Source organism: Malaclemys terrapin, chromosome 8 (assembly GCF_027887155.1).
Source record: "Malaclemys terrapin pileata isolate rMalTer1 chromosome 8, rMalTer1.hap1, whole genome shotgun sequence".
Classification (NCBI taxonomy): Eukaryota; Metazoa; Chordata; order Testudines; family Emydidae; genus Malaclemys; species Malaclemys terrapin.
In genome coordinates this window covers 91,357,421-91,373,549 of record NC_071512.1, presented here as the reverse complement: position 1 = coordinate 91,373,549, position 16,129 = coordinate 91,357,421, and positions in this window count along the sequence as shown.

Below are 16,129 nucleotides of genomic sequence, written 5' to 3'. Positions count from 1 at the left end.
TCACTTGCAATGGAATTTAATCAATGCATTTGAGGGCACCTGATTGTATATCATTTCTCACAGAAATGTGCTCCTATCTGATCTAATGGCCCTAGCTAATCTGACAATGTGGTACTTGAAACAGGAAAACACACAATAGCATGAGGCACTGGAGATCACAGCCAGACAGGCAAGGAACCAATGAAAAAGAACTATGCAGCCAGTTATCCACACATTGTCACCTCAAGATTAGACTGCTGTAATAGGCGATATATCAGCTACACCTTGAGAGCATTTGGAAATTGTACAGGATGTTTGCCCTGTTATTAAATGGAATTTCATGTTGGAAGCACATGGCACCAGAGCCATCATAATACCTTTGTGGGAGTTATTCAAGGTGCTTGATTCTCCACTCTGTCGTAGCTGCATTAAGTGTGTCTGCACTGCAATTGGAGGACTCACTGCAGCTCGGGTAGGCATACCCTCACTAGCTTTAATCTAGCTATTACGGCTAAAAACAGCAGTGAAAACACAGTGTCACAGGCTTCAGCACAGGCTCTACAAGCACATTGGGGCCTGAGTAGGTATCTGTCTTGCTAGCAAATGAATGAAGCCCAGAATGAAGGGGGAGGGGTAGTCAGGAGAGGACGAGGGAGCTAATTCAGAGCTGCCTGGCCTGGTGTGAGTTTGGGTTGCCCAGCCCTAATTTACGTCACTGGCAAAGGTCCCTCAGTGATTGGCCATGCTGGATGCTCTGCTCCACCACACCTCCACCAGTTCCTGGTGTGACTGCCCCACCTAGGGAATGCCTTGCTTTAAAGCCTCTTTGTGTTGCTTATGCCTTAGCAGATCAGTGGATCTGGTATAGCCAGTGGGAACTGTTGAATATTCAGCATTTTTGAAGATCAGGCCACTTGCTTAAATGCCTAAATATAGATCTAGGAGCATAACTCTAAATGCCTATTTTTGCAAACCTTAGTCTTAGTTTCTTCTTTTTTGTTTTAATTTTGTAAATAAGTGGTTAGCTATTATGCTCTGAAAAAATCTCCATTCAGACACTATGGTGACGGAGTACATTAGTGCCTCAAATCGGCACCATTTATTTATTTTCTACCTATAAATAACTAAGTGTCTGCCTATCTCAAAGTTGCTCAGAGGTGTGGAATATCTTATTAGCTAATGATCTTCTAATTGCTGTGCTCTGTTTTTTAATTGATTTACCACTTATTTCAGAAGTTGTTCTCTATTCTGGAAATCCTGAGTGTTTTCCATTCAAAAAACCACAGCTCCAGCTAGACATTAGCAGGTGAGCTCTTTTGGCTACATTTCAGCGATACCATTAACTAAGTTGTCAAAAGTTTATCACAGTGCTCTCCAACCTTTTTAAGCACAAGATCACTTTTTGAATTTAAGTACAACCCAGGATCTACCTCAAAGAAAATGTAGAATAACAGTAATCACACAAACCCAAACACGCTTGTCCTGCCCCTGCCCCACCCCCACCCTCTTCCCCGAGGCCACACCCTTGACCCACTCACTCCATCCCCCCTCCCTCCGTTGCTCTCTCCCACCCTCACTCACTTTTACCCCTGGGACAGGGGGTTGGGTTGCAGGCAGGGGTGCAGGCTCTGGGCTGGGGCCAAGGGGTTCAGTGTGTGGGAGGGGCTCTGGGCTGAGCCTGGGGCAGTGGATTGAGGGGGTTGAGGAAGCAGGCTCAGGGAGGGGGTTGGGGTGCAGGAGGGGGTGTGGGGTGCTGGCTCTGGAAGGGGGCTCAGGGTTCAGTCAGCGGGCTGGGGTGCAGGAGAGGGTGCGGGTTCTGGAAGGGGGTTTGGGGTGCAGGAGGGGGCCCAGGGCTGGGGCAGAGGGTTGGGGTGCAGGAGGGGTTCGGTGTGTGGGCTCCAGCTGGGCGCTGCTTACCTCAGGCAGGTCCTGGGTCGTGGCACTGTGGGGCTAAGGCTGGCTTCCTGCCTGCACTGACCCTGCACTTCTCCTGGAAGCAGCTGCCATGTCTGGCAGCAGGTCCTGGGGAAGTGGCGGGGCAGGTGGTTCCATGCGCTGCCCCTATCTGCAGGCACCACCCACACAGCTCCCATTGGCCGCGATTCCCTGTTCCCAGGGTTGCCTATTACAATCAACTAGTCAATCATGGAGCCTCTGACAATCTCAGTCTCAATGACTGAGATTGGCTGTCAGAGGCTCTACAATCGACCAGTCGATCGCAATCTACTGGTTGGTGACCACTGGTTTAACACAAGTATCGGCATTGTGGTAAGCACCAGAATGTGTGTGAAAATTCTGTTAGGTTCTGTAACAGGTCATGCTTGCCCCACACTGGTTCACCAAGGGTTAATCCCACTCTGTGGCCTGAGGAAGCCATGACCTCTCGGCCCTGCTGGGCATGCTCCGGCTAGAACCAGGTAAAAGGGAGCAGCTCAGCTCAGTTGGGACTGACTGCTGAAGAGGGAGGACTCATATTGCAGGCTCCAGTCCAGGAGCTGCCGAAGTCCCAGACTATGGAAGCCAGAAGCTCCAAGACACCGGCGTATATTCAGGTAGCTATAGATGCCCAAGAGAGGTCAGAGCTGCCGGGGGCAGCCCAGGCTGAAGAACCCAGAGACACCTGGATCACTGCATATTGGCTCTGGCCATTGGGCCACATTGCCCTGTGGGAGAGGGCCGCCATATTGACTCTGGCCCCTAGGATGCAGCACTCTAAAGCTAAGGGTGTTCAGGTGGACTCAGCTGCAGGGATGTAATGATCCCTACCCTGCCCCCAGAGTGGAACGGGGGGGGGGGAGCGTTTGTCCTGTGACAGGTTCCCAATGCTAATCATTCTTGCTAACAGCTTCTTAAGTTGTTTGGATATTGGATTTCAATCAGTTGGTCTGATTAGGATTCTAAATCACTATGACAGGTTTCAGAGTAGCAGCCGTGTTAGTCTGTATCCGCAAAAAGAACAGGAGTACTTGTGGCACCTTAGAGACTAACAAATTTATTAGAGCATAAGCTTTCAAGAAGTGGGCTGTAGTCCACGAAAGCTTATGCTCTAATAAATTTGTTAGTCTCTAAGGTGCCACAAGTACTCCTGTTCTTTTTGCTAAATCACTATGTTAATGAGTCAGCCGTTAGCAAATGTCATCAAACGGAAATCATTTTAAGATCATTCCCACATCTGCATGACTGAAAATCAAATGATGCACTTGCTTTATTTTAGAAGTAACTTTAGCCAATAACATATTTTAATAAGCTAATTAACTTTTTTTACTAGCCAACTTCAGCAGGGGCCCAATTCTGCTCCCTTTAAAATGTCCCCATTGAGTACAGTGGGAGCAGAATTGGGCCCCTGATGAAGTTGGCAGGCTACTAAAAAGTTTATTTAACTTATTAAAATGTTATTGGCTAAAGTTGCTTCCATTGAAATGTCCCCATTGAGTACAATGGGAGCAAGTTTGAGGCCCAGATTTCTGTAGGTCCTAAAACTGCAGGATTTGATCCTGAGACTATTTTATCTGCTATAATAAATCAGGCCTTTTATCAAAATACTAAGACGTTTTTCAAGATCAAGACAAACAGTGCTCTGCTTAATACCTCCTGCACTGTATTTTTACATTGTATTTTCTATAAACCTAAACATTTTCATAATCTGTTGTTGTTATTTGATTATACAAGAAATCTATGCAGCATCTCACATTTTATTAGCGATTACAAATATAATTTCACCTCAGTTCTGCACTTGCTACCTAAACTATACTCATAGTTTGACAGCTATAATTCTCAGTTTAAACTATTGGACTTTCACCCAAAGTCATAATCACCTCAGATTGCAATCTTGTTAGGACTCATAGGTGTTAGGTCTATCCTAGTGGTTTTCAACCTGTGGTCCATGGACCACTGGAGGTCTGAAGACTATGTTTAAGATTTCCAAATGGGTCACCACCTCCATTTGAAATTTTTTTTAAGGTTCCACAAATGTAAAAATGTTGAAAACCTGGGGTTAACCACTACTTGGATTAAAATCTGGGGTCTGCAGAAAACAATGCTGGTTGCACAATAGGTGGCACTCTTCCCTCTGAGTCGGGAGTAACTCAATGCCAGATGATAGAACTGAGCTGGGGCAGGAGATGTAAAATCAAGGTGCTGGCCATTCATGGCCCTTAAAGAGCTCATGAAACTTTTTGCAGGAGCAGGAGAACGATTCCTGGTCAGATTCCAAGCTGGATAATTACAATCTATCTACCTTATTTCTGAGTGCATTTTTAATATGTGAAGTTTGTCTTTATTTCCATGATTTAAAAGCTATTGGGCCTGAGTCAAGTATTCTATAGTGTATGCCAGCATTACACCAATGTAACTCCACCACCTTCAGTTATAAGAACAGAATCAGGCCCACTATATATTTTTTTAAAAGCAGGTTGTTAGTACAGAATGCCTGTTGCGTTCTACTCTGGAGTATCTGTATGCCAGTGAGTAAGCTCTATTTATACATTCTGTCAAGACTTTTGGGATCTGTCTGGTTGAAGGCACTATGTTTAAATATTACATATGGGTTGCAAAGTCAAGCACTCAAAAGTCAAGAAATGCCAGAATTAAGATTGTCTGTGGTTGTGCCTATGTATTATGAGTGTCTTCTAATTGCATGATCACATACTATTTTTTTCCACCGCTTCATTCAGTGCACAGTATGGATGGTACTTGCTGAATGGATAACTATTCAACACTTCTTTTTATCGTCTTCATTCAATGTTTGGCCCCAGGTCACATTTACTGCACACCATTCAAACCCTTCACTGAATACAGAATTCTTAATTTCCTCATGGGCTATTCTATGGTGCTCTCACCATAGAATCATAGAATATCAGGGTTGGAAGGGACCTCAGGAGGTCATCTAGTCCAACCCCCTGCTCAAAGCAGGACCAATCCCCAGACAGATTTTTGCCCCAGATCCCTAAATGGCCCCCTCAAGGATTGAACCACAACCCTGGGTTTAGCAGGCCAATGCTCAAACCACTGAGCTATCTCCCCCCCCCATCCCTCATGGTATTGGAGTGCTTCACAAACATTAATGAATTGATCTTTACAACACCCCATGAGGTAAATGAATATGATTGTTCCCATTTTACAAATGAGGAACTGAGGCACAGAGGTAGACCTTAATCAAGAGATCATCCTTTCGACTCCTCCTATCCTTGTCTTCTTCTGCTCCTATCCCCACTCCCAAGACAAATCCCCCTCAGTCTGCCTCTTCCTCCCTGCTTCTTTGCCCATCCCAGGCCTGTCTCTGTCCCCGATTCATTCAAATCTCAGCTCCTTCTCCTCTGCATTGCCCGGGAGCACAGGAGAGACGGTCCCCTGCTCTCAGTTCCTGTCCCCAACACCATGCCGGCCCTGGCTGACAGCAGGAGCAATTGCAGGAAAAGTCCTGCTCATCCTTGGCCTGGAGCCCTGTGGTACATGCTCAGTGGAGATGGCATGTTCCGCAAATTTTGCCACCTCTATTGAGCATGTCCGAATAGTGATTCTCTCCTTCCCCACTTCCCGCTCCCAGGTCAGATCTGGTTGGATTTTCACATGGCTGGCAAAAGACATGTCCTTGGCATGGGGGGATAGCCCCCTTCCATATGTCAAGTTCCTGCTCCAAAGCATGGAAGTAATAGAGCTTCTCAGTTAAAGGGATGTAAGAATTCGGTAAGTGTTGTCAAAACAATGGATTTTTCCCTTAACTTGCTTTGGGAGATGCTGAACTAGCTTTGAGGTTGAAACTTTTTTTAAAAAACAAAAGACATTCAGCCTGAGGCAGCCACTCAGCCTAGAAAACTTCAGCATGAATCAGGGCTGGATTAACTTTTTGTGGGCTCAGCGCCAAACATATTTGTGGGCCCCCATGGGGCAAGGTGCAGGGGGGTGGGATGGTCAGGGCGGGATGGGAGCAAAGAGGCACAACATGGCAGGAGCAGTCCCGCTCGGCACTGCCCAGCAGGAGGGCACCGTTTACGAACCTGCAGCTGCCAGACACACACTGGCCTGCCCAGCCCTGTGCTGCCAGCATGCCCCTTCCCCTTGAGGGCGGGCCCACACCACATTGCCCCCCTGCCCAGTGCCCCACCCTTATGCCCAGTGCCCTCTCGCCCAGAGACCTCCCCCACTGGCCTCCCACCACAACTGCACAGCACCCAGCACACCACACCGCTCACCCAGCGCTCCTCACCCATAGACCTCTCCACTGCCCACCACCTTCCTCACAGTCCCACCATCACAGCTGCAGAGCACCCCATGGCCCTGAGGGGATTCTGCACCAAAAAATTAAAAATTCTGCGCATGATATTTTAAAATTCTGCAAATTTTCTTTGTCAATAAATAAATGTGGCGGCTCCAACATGGCAGTGGGGAGCACAGGCCACTGGTTGCATGGAGGTGGGAGATTACCCTGCAGCCTCCCCCCGATCCTTGGACAGGCACTCAGCAGTGAGGCTGCACCCGACCCTGAAACAGTGCAAGGACCAGGCCTGCCCCAGAAACACCCTGGGGCCCTGCCCCCCGTGCCAGGCTCACCAGGTGTGGGTGAGCAGGCTCAGCCCGGCAGCAGGATCCGAGTGCAGAGGGACTTAGTGTGGGGGGATTCAGGTGGGGGTAAGAGTTCTCTGGGGGGCAATCTGGGTGCGGGTGGCTCAGTGGGGGATCTGGATGCACAGAAGCTCATTGGGGGGTTCCCAGGGGCAATGGGACTCTGGTGAAGGTGTTTGGGGCTCAGCGGGGGGGGGGGGGGCGGTCTAGGTGCAGATGAGGTGGAGTTCATTTGGGTGGGGGTGCAGGTGGTTGGGGCTCAGTGGTGAAGGTGTCTGGGGGGGCTCATCGGGATGGTACAGATGCAGGGGAGGTGGGGCTTGTCAGGGGGAGAGTTCGATGGGCCTGCATAACAGGGGAGCTTGTTTCCAGCTGTAATTGTCTAGTCCTGAATAATCTTCAATCAGATAAGTTTACTAAGGAACAAAGCACTCATCTGTATCTCAAAACCAGCTTTTCTTGCAGTGATCTTTTAGAACAAAATGCCAAAGATAGTTGTGTGTATTTAATTTCTCCTGAGGAACTTAATTTGGTGAATTGCTCAAATAAAATTTGTCACAGTACATTGCCAACTGGTGGGATTTTATAGAGAGTCTCTCAATAGTAGGTGTTTTTCTTAAAGTCCAGCACCCAACATTCTTGTGATTCAGATTGTACTTTCAAAAAAAAAGTTTATACCCATATGGTTGGGGGAAAAAAAGGCTGAAAGTGTGATCCAAGTGTAACACTTTCTGCCAAGGGGATGCCATATGCTGGGCTCCAGCTTCCCCCATCCCCTTCTCTTCCCCATCCCATGCCCCTTCCCCACTGCTCCATCTCCTCCCCAGGCTTGGGGGCAGAGGGGAACCTCCCCCCAGCACGAGCAGGTGGAGTGGAGCAGGTTGGGGCCAGGTTGCTCCACTTCCTGCCACCCTGTGAGTGCAGGCCTGACCCCTGCTGCAGTCCCCAGGGGAAGGGGTGGGGTGGGGGCGGGGCTGGGGTGGAGCAGGGGCGGGGACTTTGGGGAAGGGGTGGAGTGGGAGTGGCTGCAGCTTTCCTGGCTGGCCAGGGGATCAGGCTGGCCGGGGCCCCTTCTGACTCTGGGCCCAGCGTCATGGCGCACCCGGTACTGACATGAATGGTTAAAGTTTGGCAAATGTAAGGGGACTGTTGCCCCCTTACTAACATTCAGTGGGGGTGTTTTGGTTGGCTACCTCCCAGCACTAAAAGATTGGGGAGAGGCCAATGCTCCAGGTCAGCCTCAGCCTCTGAGCCTGATTGATAGGAGGGGCAGGCTAATCAGGGAGTCAGGAGGCGGGGGGGGTGTCCCCTCCTCCTCTGCGTGAGCTGGAATTGCCTGGGTCAGACAGAGTGGGGCCGAGCTAAGGAGAGAGCAGGGGCCCAAGCTGAGCTGGGGAGCAGAGCCGGGCCAGATTCAGAGGGGCCAGAAAAGCAGCCCAGGAAGCGGGTCAGAGTTGGGAGCAGAGCTGCAGCCACAGAGCCAGAGACAGCCCAGGGAGAGAGCAGATCCTGTGCAGCCACAGAGCCAGGTGTGGTGAGCAACTGGGGCCAGCCAAGGGCGGACCTTGGGCAAAGGGCCCAGTGCAGAAAGACACCCCCAGCCAAGGGTCCTTGCAGGCCAGACTGGGAGGGGGATCTTAACCCGACGGGGGGCTGACGCTGGGAAGAAGGGTCCCACCACCAAAGCCCGGAGGTGTGTGGCCACCAAAATTGCAAGTGTCCAACCCGCAGCATCCCTGCAGCACAGCCAGGGCCTGAGAAGGAGCCTGGGACCTACAAGGAACAGACTGTGAACTTCCCTGACGTTCCAGAGACACTGTTTGTGATGTTCCCTGCCACAGAGCCAGGTGATGTTTCCTTCAACCTTTTCCATTTTTCCTTATTCTTTTTTAAAATTAATTGTTAATTAAACAACTTGCATTTGTTTTAAATTGTCTGAAATGATCAGTGGGTCAGGGAGGTGCCCAGTGCAGAGAGAGTACCCCAGAGTGGGGACACCCTAGCCCCTGACCTAGGTGACCACAGCAAGGTTGGGGGTTGAGATCCCCAGGAATCCTGGGCCCAGCCTTGTCGGGGTTACGAGGACTCTGCCAGACAGGAGAGTGCAAGGGGAGCCCTCAAGGGGAGGGAGGCCTCTGGGTAAAGGAAGTGGGAGCGAGGACTCAGATCCTTTCGCTAGCCCACTTCACTGGGGTAGTGCAGAAGCCAGGAAAGTTCCCCACAATAGTGGGACCATTCCCCCACTTACACAAAGTTATTAGGAACTGAAAACTGGGTCTTATAATGGAAATTAAGGGGCAACCTTCACAAGAGGTGTTATCAGTCTCATAATAAGGATTTAGGGACAGAACAGTGCAAAGGCCTTAATGTAAATGAGAATCAGGCTCTTACTGTATGCCTTCTGCTGGGGTCAATGGGAGTTGCTCTATTTTAGTTCACATATGGGAAGCGAGATTATACCAAACTGCAGTTTGCCACAAGGTTTTTGCCACTTTCATAATGTGACTTTTGTTTTTGTATTTTTAAAATATTAGACGTTAATAACTGATTGCATCTAATTGAAAAAACCTTTGCAGAAATAAAAGCTATTACCTCACCCAGCTGGTCTCATGCATATGTGTAAGCACAGCATGCCACAGTAGGTTTTCCTAAACAATCATTTTGTTTGGCAAACAGAGATTTGAGAGTTTACACTCCTCCTTTCAGTGTAATGATTGATGCTTTCCATTTTCACTAAAGAAGTGGATGCAGTTAGAGGTTTATACTGTAGTAGCTCTGCACAAATGTAATGTATAGTTTAAAACATGATTTTAATATGGCTTATTTGAAAGTCTTTAGGGAATACAGAAAACAACAATTGGGAGCTACAAAAATCAATAAACCAGTGAGGAAAAAAGAGGGAGAAAAGATGTTTTAAATCTCATTGGATTTGAACATAGGTGCAAACATTTCCATTAACTGCTCCCAGTCCACGAAGACTCACTAACTACATAATTATTTCTACTAATGCACATTTTCAATTTGTCTCTCTGACCTGTAAGAATAATAAAATATTGTCAGCTGTTATTGTAGTTGAGCTTTTCAGGAGGAGATCACATCCGTATCTCTGTTACTTGGCTATTTCCTCAAGGGCAGTTGGAGGAAATGTCACCGTCAATGACTGCTCAGAGGCTGTGTTTTAGCAGAAACTGTATTATTGTAGGGTTACCATATTTCAGCAAGCAAAAAAGAGGACGGGAGGAGCCCCGCCCTAGCCCCGCCCCTGCCCCTCCCACTTCCCGCCCCCCCAGAACCCCCAACCCTCCCCCCGTTCCTTGTCCCCTGACTGCCCCCTCCTGGGACCCCTGCCCCTAACTGCCCCCCAGGACTCCACTCCCTATCTAAGCCTCCCTGCCTCTTGTCCCCTGACTGCCCCAACCCTTATCCACACCCCCACCCCCAGACAGACCCCAGGGACTCCCACGCCCCATCCAACCACTCCCCACCCCCTGACAGCCCCCCCCCAGAACTCCCAACCCATCTAAACCTCTCTGCTCCCTGTCCCCTGACTGCTCCGATCCCTCTCCCCACTCCTGCCCCCTTGACAGCCCCCCCCAGAACTCCCAACCCATCTAAACCTCTCTGCTCCCTGTCCCCTGACTGCTCCGATCCCTCTCCCCACTCCTGCCCCCTGACAGCCCCCCCCCAGAACTCCCAACCCATCTAAACCTCTCTGCTCCCTGTCCCCTGACTGCTCCGATCCCTCTCCCCACTCCTGCCCCCTTGACAGCCCCCCCCAGAACTCCCAACCCATCTAAACCTCTCTGCTCCCTGTCCCCTGACTGCTCCGATCCCTCTCCCCACTCCTGCCCCCTGACAGCCCCCCCCCAGAACTCCCAACCCATCTAAATCTCTCTGCTCCCTGTCCTCTGACTGCTCCGATCCCTCTCCCCACTCCTGCCCCCTGACAGCCCCCCCCCAGAACTCGCAACCCATCTAAACCTCTCTGCTCCCTGTCCCCTGACTGCTCCGATCCCTCTCCCCACTCCTGCCCCCTGACAGCCCCCCCCCAGAACTCCCAGCTCCCCACCCCCCTGCTCCTTGTCCCCTGACTGCCCCTTCCTGGGACCCCTGCTCCTAACTGCCCTCCAGAACCCCACCCCTAAGCCTCCCTGTTCCTTGTTCCCTAACTGCCCCCTCCTAAGACCCCCCCCAACTGCCCCCCAGGACCCTACCCCCTACCTGTACCCTGACTGCCCAAAACTTTCTCCACCCCCCCCAAAAGCCCCCCCCCCCCGTTTCTTGACTGCCCCCTCCAGAACCTTCCTGCCCCCGGTCCCCCTTACCCTGCTGCTCAGAACAGGGTGTTGTGCGAGCCGAGCCGGACACGTGGCTGCGCTCCCCAGCACAACAAAACCCGGTCCCTGGCCCTGCACAGTGCTGCCGGACCGGGTTGCAGGAGAGGCCAACTCAGAATGCAGGGCGGCTCCGGCTCCTCTACAGCTGCTCAGGAGTCCAGCCCGGGATTTTTCTGCAGCCCTCCCAGCCGCTCGCTCTGCCGGGGGAGGGGGAAATCCCGGACATTGTGAGTGCTTTACAAATTCCCCCCGGACGCTATTTTTAGCGCGAAAAGGAGGACATGTCCGGGTAAATCCGGACGAATGGTAACCCTATATTATTGCCAATGTAGCTCCAGCTTCTCGGATTTTGGTTACACTACAGTTCACAAATACTTGGGGATTTTTTTCTTTTCCACAGTGTAGTAATTGATTTCCTGATTCTAGTTTATCTTTAAACTGTGGTGAACACTATTGAGTCTTCCTGCCTGGCCTTCTATATTCTATGGTCTGAAAAGGAGACAGTATTCGTGTATGTCATAATATATGGCTGAACAGCCCTACTTCAGCTGGCTCCAAATTTTGGCTGGTAAGCTTGTCAGGGCAGTGTGGGATTTCCCTGACATTTTATTATCTAGGAACATCAGTTTTAAAAAGTAAAATGAAAATTTTTCAACCCAGTGTGTTTAGCTCATGTTTCATAATTTTGGCAAATAATGATGTTGGCGCTGAATATAAAATCATTCAGAGGTGAGAGATCATTTGTTCTGGGATCGTTTTCTGGCTCCTCCCAAAACCATTTCCATCCTCGAGCAGTTAGAATTGCTTTGTAACTTGCAAACAAGGTGCTAGTGGAAGTAGTGGACGCCCTTTTTAAAACAAATATGCAGTAGTTTTGTTAAATGGAGATTGTTCATTTCAGGGATAAATGTGGGGGCCCTGAAAACAAGACCATGTCCAATGTGTACTGGATCAGAAGGCTGGACACCTTGGTTCTGTTCCCAGCTCAGCTAGTGCCCTGCTATGTAGTCCTGGGGAAGTCACATCACCACTCTGTGCCTCTAGTTCTGCTGCCATTATGTGTCTGTCTATTTAGACAGTAAGCTCCTCAGGACAGAGGCTGTCTCTCACTGTGTTTGTACAGTGCCCAATGCGGGTGTCTTATTGACTATTCTGTGCCTCCCTTAGACACTCTCCTATTTGGCGAAGAGTCTCTCGTTATCTATTTTATTACTCTCCTTTTCAGGTTGCTTGAATGCTAATAACTTTATAAGCCTTTTTTCTTCAGCTGACTTTATCTGTTGCTTGGACTTCCTTGGTAGAGGGGAGTCATCCATCTTATCTCATTACATCCCATCAAAATGTTCCTTTTTTTGTACAGAATCACTTTTTCAGTTGGTTCCTTGCCCTTCACCTAGATTACTTCTGTGCTTTGGAAATTCTCTTGTCACTATCTTAATCCAGCTCCCCTGCTTCCCCTCTTCATGGAAATATGGTCAAAGAGATTCAGAAGATCCAGATTCTTGCCCCAGTTCTGCCCTACATTTGCTGGGGTGGAACTTTGAGCAAGTCTTGTAGCATCTCTTTGCCTCAGTTTCCCTGTCTATAAAATACTCCCTTTCTCATAGGAGGGCTGTGAGTCTTAATTCATCAATGTGTGTAAAGTATATTAAAATCTTTGGATGAAGGGCTCTGTGGAGGTGCCAATTCTTCTTCTTAGTCCTATTCTCCCTTTAGTTCTTCCCAGACTGTTGTTCTGTCTCTCTTTTTCCTTTGCTGTAGTCTTTTCTAGTTAGCCAGATGTTCTATGAGATGTGGCAACATTGTTTCTCCGTATGTTTCTTTTTCCTGTATTGTGAAGAAAGCATTCTATCTTCAGTGACATTCATAGGGAGAACAGATTGTAGAGGGCATCTGTCCAGATATGGAATGGTTTGGCCTGCAATGCAACATGTTATCGGCACTGACAGCAAGAGATTCCGTTGAAGGTTGGCTTTCTCCTAGGGTGACCAGACAGCAAATGTGAAAAATCAGGATGGGGGGGGGGGGGGGGAGGGTAATAGGAGCCTATATATTTAAAAAAAAAAAATCCAGGACTGTCTCTATAAAATCAAGACATCTGGTCATCCTACTTTCTCCAACAGCAGCCCTCAGTATAACAGAGCTGTCAAATGTATCTTCCTCAGAACATGGTGGCACTGATAACGAGGTAGGGGAGATGGATCAAGAACTAGATTGGAGTTTAGAGTGCTACTGTACACTGGCACAAAGAATTCAATGGGACAGCATGGGCAACAGTGTAACAATCTAAAGACTGCTTTAGAGGCCAAGATAAACTGGTTAAAAACAAAACCAAAGGATTTTCAACCTTTGAGTAGTAGAGAATCAAATCCAGCTTGGCACATTATAAATATGGGACCATTTGCCACATCAGATCTAGTTTGACCATGTTCACGCTTGGGATTTTGTTTTGGACTCATCTCTACTTCAAGAAAGAAAAAGTTAGTGGCCCAGATTCATCTTATACACAGCACTGAGGGGAAGCTGCTTGTATTTCCCCAAGTCAGGCTGATTTGGCCCCAAGTTGTGCCCATTGTTTTAACGGGCCTGTCACAGGGCGTAGCAGGGCCCCCTTTGCTCCTGCCTCTGCTCTGCTCCAAAAACCACTCACAGACCTTCAGGCTCAGCAATCACCGGTGCAGTTGATTTACAATGCACAATCCCACCACCTTCTCAACACATACAGTTGGGGGTTTCAGCCTTAAGGGCTTCTCAGTTCTGCAGCCAGGAACAAAAAGCTACCCCTGCCCTTCCACTCTCTAGCTTCCCCATTTCTGTCTGCCCCTCCTTGGTTTCCTGCTCTGGAGACATTTATGCAGCCCCAGGCTAATTAGGCTGGCAGCTGTTTCCCCTTTGCCAATCAGGCGCAGGTTTGTCTAGGCAGCTCCAATCTAAATCCCTTGATTGGAGCTGACGTGACAGATGACTGGCTCAGGAGTCCCAGCCCAGCACCCTGTCACACACCTCCCCCCGTTAGCTAACTGCCAGGTTGGTCCTTGCCCGTCCCCTCTACTGGATGGGGCGCTATGGGGGAGTTCTCCTTCAGGTGACCCCCAGGGTCCTTCTTGTGGGGTTCATTTATTACCCACCTGCAGAAATTACACTGTGTGTGGGGTGGGTGCCCCCATAGGTCCACTGCAACTCACAGGTCCTCACATCAATCGCACCCCTGGGTGTGCCCCCCCTTCTGGCAGGGGTTTGGGGTTGGTCCCTACTTCCCCCTGGACACCCTTAAACCTGGCAAGTGGGGATCGGCCTCTTCTCCTGGGGATCTCCTTGTAGGGGGCACTGTTGGGCCTTTTTCCTCCATTAAGGGCCCTGGGTGGGATGTCTCCCCCATTCCTCCTTCCTCACTTGGGCTCTGTTATCTAGGACTTTTCACTTTTAGCTCCTGAGGACATTGGTCTCCCTTCTTACTGGGGCTTTGTGGTTTAGGGGTTTTCACCCCCGTCTTTGGGGGCCCTCCTCTTTCCCTCCCACCGTGAGCTTCCTCCCCCCACCTCCTTTCCTTCTTGGAAAGTCCATGCCCAACACTACTTGATAAGGCAGCCGCTCCACTACCCCAACCCATTTCCACCTGAACTTGCCCTGGACCTCGAGGGGCACCTGGGCCATAGGGCACTGTCTCTTATCCCTGTGGACACATTCAAGGTCCATCTTGGCTCTGGGAATCATCCAGTGCGGCTTTACCAGCCTGCTCTGGATAAGAGAGCAGGCTGAGGCTGGATCTATCAGGCCCCTCTGGGGTTTCTTCCCCATCATCACCGGCATGGTGGACAGTTTCTGACCCTTCCCCTGCCCACCAGCGTTAGTCCAGCTGCAAAACTCAGCCAAGCCACACTTCATGTATGGACATTCCCGCTTTTTATGTTCCAGTTGCCCGCACTGCCAGCAAACGATTGGTCAAGCCCCAGGAGGAGCTCCTTGGGTGTCTTCCCTTTTCCTCTACAGATCCTTTCCAGGCGAGGGTTCTCTGGGCTTTCTCCCAGATTCCAAGTCTTTATATGGCTATCCCTCTTTCCTGGGGAAGTCGGCCTCTGCATGCTCCTCCATCAGTTTCATGGCCCCCTCCACCGCACTCAGTTGATTCCGCCTAACCCAAACTCGTATGTTTTCTGGGAGGACCTGTAGGAACTGTTCTAGGACCAGTGCGTCCATAATCTCCCCCACTGTCTGGGTCCTGGGTCTCCGCCAGTGGGTGGCCCAGTCCATCAACCTTCGGGCGAACGCCTTGGGCTGCAAAGCCCCCGTCCACCTTGCTGGACAAAACTTCTGCCAATACTTCTCAGAAGACAGCCGCACACAATCTAGGATGGCCTTCTTAACCGTGTCGTAGTTCCTGGCCTGCTCTTCACTAGGCTGCGTGAGGTAGGGAGCCAGTCTCAGCCCAGCTTGCCCTATCCCATCCAGTCCCCATGGCTATCCGCTCAAATGTGCAGAGGAACGAATCTGGGTCATCTGCAGGGCCCATTTTACATAGTCCTAGGCCGGGTGTACATGGGCCATCCACCCCCACAGGACTCGCTGTCCTTTGCAGAAGCTGCTGTTGGACGCTGGTCTGCTCCCATATAAAGTCCTGCAGGCTCCTTTGCTGCTTGGCCTGCAAGGTAAGCAAGGCTTGCCTCTTTACCTGGTGGGCTTGCCAAAAACTTTGCATAGCCTTCTGCATTTCTTCCTGCTGCTTGACCAGCCACTGCAGGGTCTCCTCCATCGCCGGGCCACCAAACTCTTATGCTGGCTCAGGATCCCGGACAATCCCCCATGTGTCACAGGGCGTAGTGGGGCCTCCTTTGCTCCTTCCTCTGCTCTGCTCCAAAACCCACTCAGAGATCTTTGGGTTCAGCAATCACCAGTGCAGTTTATTTGCAGTGCATAATCCCACCACCTTCAGTTGGGGGTTTCAGCCTTAAGGGCTTCTCAGTCCTGCAGCCAGGAATGAAGAGCTACTACTCTCCTTCCACTCTCTGGTGTCCCCATTTTTGTCTGCCCCTCTTTCGCTTACTTCCCCTAAAGCTTGTATGCAGCCCCAGACTAGCAGCTCTTTTCCAATCAGGCGCAAGTTTCTCTAGGCAGCTCCAATCTAATCCGCTTGATTGCAGCTTTATTGGGAATCCTGGAAGGTGGGCGGGCACAAGCCAGCCCACGTCTAAAGGCCCCTCCCCCAGCATTGCAGGAAGGACCACTGGACCCAGGAACCAACTGCCTGCGGGGAA